Consider the following 4,197-nt stretch of genomic DNA (forward strand, 5'->3'; position numbering starts at 1 on the left):
GTTCATTTTTTTGTCATTTTCATCCAATTGGCAAACTAAGTTAGAATTTTCTATTAACTTCTCCTTTTTTGTCGGTTTCCTCATTTAACTGAAGGGTATAATCGTCATTATATGCTATAATATATTTTAATTAAACTAGTAAAACGACAAAAAAGGAGAAGTTAACAAAAAATTCTAACCATGTTTGTCACTTGAATGAAAATGACAACAAAAATGAAAACTCAGAGACTCAGATACAAAAAGTTTTATTTTTAGACTGAAGTGACAAAAGTAACCTAAACTTAAGTACCATTTTGGCAATTTTACTCTAAAAGTTAGTAAGTCAATAAAGAGTCTTAATGAGCAATCCAAAATATACGAGTAAACTGCCAAAATGGTCCCTAAGATTTGATCACTTTTGTCATTTTAGTCCAAAACTCAAACTTTTGAATCTGGGTCCATGTAGTTTCAATTTTATTGCCATTTTCATCCAAAAGAAAAATATGGTTAGATTTTTCAGTTAACATCTAGTTTTTTTTTTTTTTTTTTTTGTCTTTTTCCTCTCTTTTAATGAAAAGCAAAATGGTCAGATTTTTTTAATTTGTTATAATAAAACGTCAAAAGACCATTTTGCCCTTCATTAAAAGGGAGGAAAACACAAAAAAAAAAAAAAAAAAAAAAAAAAAAACTGGATGATAACTGAAAAATTTGACCAGATTTTGATTTTGGATGAAAATATCAACAAAACTGAAACCACAGGGACCCAAATTCAAAAGATTTGAGTTTTGAACTAAAGTAGCAAAAGTAACCAAACCTAAGGGACCATTTTGGCAGTTTACTCAAAATATACCCAAAAAATGTAAATACTTATCCTCATAGCTCTTTTTAAGGCCAGGAAGTGGATCAAATTGCATCTTCAAAACGTATTCAACAACTTTAACGTAGTTGAGAGTTGAGACTCACAAATCAAAGGCTCTGGTGGTCTGATCTGAGTGGTGGTGTTTCTTTTGAGGTAATTAGTTACTTTTGTTTTTTACTTGAATCTTTAAATTATTCAATGGTATTGGTGGATCTAGGTGTTTGTTAATAGTGGTTCAAACATCACCAACGTTTTGTTACTATTTATTTAGTTTGCATCTTGATTGATTGTAGTGCTGAATCGGTTGTTAAAATCGGCAAAACGGAAGGGAATCGGCCATCGGGTTTAATTAAGATTACCTAACGGGTGAGGAAGATAATAAACCGGAATTTCTAAAATTGGCTGCTTTAGTTCCTCACAAATCGCCAACTGAAATAACTTCCTGAAATATATGAAACTGAAGTTCATTAACACCACCATTCTATAACTACCTGCAATGGTTTTGACTTTGAGAAAGTCAAACGTTTGCATTTCTCTTGTGTTTCTTATTACATGAATTTTGTTATAACTTAATTAGCTTAGCTTAGTGTAATAATCTTTTTGAGAAGGAGTATATAGAACCCCCTTATAAATGTTGGATTCCTAAAAAATACATTTAAGTGGAAATTTCGAGTTCCTTGTGTTGACATCATAGAAATATTTAATATACATCTAGGCCCATGTTATGCTTATAAGTTATAATGAAATGCTTGTGATTCAATGTCGACGTTAATAGCACTTTATTAACCTTGGTAATTAAGCTCTAAAGTGTAATAACCAGCTCATAAGATACACTCTTGTGGATTAACAGTGTGATCCGTTGTTTCTTTGCAGTCATCTTCGACAAAACATACTCCAATGGCGTTGTCTTCTTTAACGTCATTCATTAAGGAGAGCTATCAATACGATGTGTTTTTGAGCTTCAGATGTGAAACACACGCAAGAACTTTGTGGATCACCTTTATGAGCAGCGGGGCTGCGGGCGAATGCCACGGATAGTAGTTTTGATACTATTCCGATAGCCACACCGACCCCTACCCACAAGACAAAAACTCTGTCAAATAATGCAAGGTGCACATGAAAACCATCATTGCATATGCTTTAAAGAAACCTCCACCAAGGAAAATTCGTATAAAAGTGGTCCCTCTACTAAAGATAACAGCTACTTTTCAGACGAAGACACTAGAGAATTGGACCCAACACATGGATATGTCGACTGAAAAAAACGTCATGCATGACGAACAAAGGCTATTATAGTCTTTTGTAAAATTCAATTTCCCCTATATAAAAGAAAGTGATAGCTCTTTATTTTCCATATTAAAGAAAATTAAATGATATCTTATTTTCTAAATAGCTCTGATACCATTTGCAGAATCATTTTTTGATTTTATGAAATAGTTGAATTGTTTGTTGAATGATAAAAAATATTCTTTTTAAGATTTTAAGGAGAAATATGTAAAATCAATTTTGAAGTATTTTAACAGCAAAAATAAAATTATACCTTTCTTATCCTTCTATCTTCTTCTTGTAAGTTGGGCATAAGGACGTGCTGAATGAGCACGGCTCGGTGCTGCAGACACTGTTTTGCAGTTTTTGAGTCGGGAGGCTTCTGGTTTACGTGCATGGGTTCCATTTTTTCATCATCCTTCATCATTTTTCGATCATGCTTTTATTCCTACAAATATAAAACTTAAAAGAAAACATTAAACTAAAACTTAAACTACTTAACTAATGGATAGTCCATGGAATGCCTCCATGGTGTTCCACGTTTATAAGGGTCCTTGGCTAGACCCAAAGTCGGTCAAATGTTACCCGGGCAGGATGACTCGTATCCCGAGTTGTATTGTTGCAAGGCGTCGTCTAGGCTTGAGTAAATCGCTTTGAGGTATTTGACCGGATCACCCTCCGCTCGGTATCCCACTTCAAACCTGATCTTTTTTTCACCAACCCTCAATGTTAGTTTTCCGTCACTCATATCCACCATAGGCCGTGCGGTGGCAAGGGAGGGTCGTCCTAATATGAGTGGGATTTCGGTGTCTTGTTCCATGTCTAGGATAACAAAGTCGGCCGGAAAAACAAATTCTCCGACCTTTACCAATAGGTTCTCTATGACACCTTGAGGGTATTTTACCGATCTTTCCGCAAGTTGTATGCTCATCATTGTAGGATGTGGCTTACTGTTGGAACCTGAAGGTTTATTCATGTAGGTTAACAATATATAGGGATTGATCATGTAATTAGTTTATTATGTTTTGGGTTTATCAATGTGGTTTGGGCTAGAATAGGTGTCGCATGGGCTTAGGTGGTATCGGCCCTAATGTGTTTAGTATATAAACACCCCTAATCACTTGATTAGGGGTTGTTGGTTACGAGTAGAAGGCAGGCGACACAAGCAAAGGAACAAGGTTCCAGTCGAAATCTTGTATCAGTCATCAATCAAGTTGAATGCAAGTTTCGGTTTGTGTTTGTTATCTATTGTTTCTCATTTGATCTTATATTCATTCTTGAATCGACTTGTGTTTGAATTCCGCACTTACATAAGTTCAGATTGATATCATTGATAGATCCTCACGGGTTTTACAATTGGTATCAGAGCCATTGAAGCCATTCAAGGGCTCGGTTTTGATATCATTCGGATTCAAGAACCTTCATATGTTACTAATCCGATTTGTTGAGTGTTTTGCAGAAACTTTTATCAACTGTTCTTGACATATTCATTGAAAAAATCACTGATTTTGGTTTGTTGATTTCAGTATTGGTGTTTGCTGAAATTTCGGGATATCGGTTCAACAGATTCAAAGATTACAATATCTTTGAATTTTGGAAATTGCTGAAAAGTCGGGATTGCGAGTAAACAGTTCTTATCACTTATTGTTTTGCAGGTTACGACTCGCAATCACCCAGTTGCGGCTCATCACGTTTCAGTTACGACTCGCAACCTCTGCTGGTTTCGGTTCATCCTGCCTTAGTTACGACTCGCAACCAAGGAATTGGTCTCCACTCGCAACCGTGGTTTCGGCTCATTCGGTTTTTGTTACGACTCGCAACCATTTTAGTTACGACTCGCAACCATTCCAGTTACGACTCGCAACCATCAGAAAATTGACTCGCAACCACGTTTCGACTCGCAACGACATTGTGTTACGGACGTTTGGACTGTTGATTTTGGACTTAATAAAATTAATTAATTAACTGATTAATTAACCATGTCAACCAACAACAGTGAATTGTCTGCCCTAACTCAACAACAAGAACTGGATTCAAAGCTAGGAACCACAACACGTATTCCGAGATTAACTGATGCCAATGACTTTCCCGAG

At 35.7% G+C, this 4,197-nt stretch overlaps 1 long non-coding RNA gene across 2 annotated transcripts; it reads left to right on the top strand.

The window, feature by feature from the left end:
• Positions 1 to 870: 870 nt before the first annotated feature.
• LOC110865138 lies at positions 871 to 2,254 on the top strand. Of its 2 annotated transcripts, none has more exons than XR_002550396.2 (2): positions 871 to 991; positions 1,132 to 2,254. It is a non-coding gene; the product is annotated as an uncharacterized LOC110865138 (long non-coding RNA). The 2 variants fall into 2 exon arrangements; XR_002550394.2 differs by having other exon boundaries at positions 880 to 991; positions 1,712 to 2,254.
• The last annotated feature ends 1,943 nt before the right edge of the window (positions 2,255 to 4,197 follow it).

The sequence above is a fragment of the Helianthus annuus genome, chromosome 8, assembly GCF_002127325.2.
Source record: "Helianthus annuus cultivar XRQ/B chromosome 8, HanXRQr2.0-SUNRISE, whole genome shotgun sequence".
Lineage (NCBI taxonomy): Eukaryota > Viridiplantae > Streptophyta > Magnoliopsida > Asterales > Asteraceae > Helianthus > Helianthus annuus.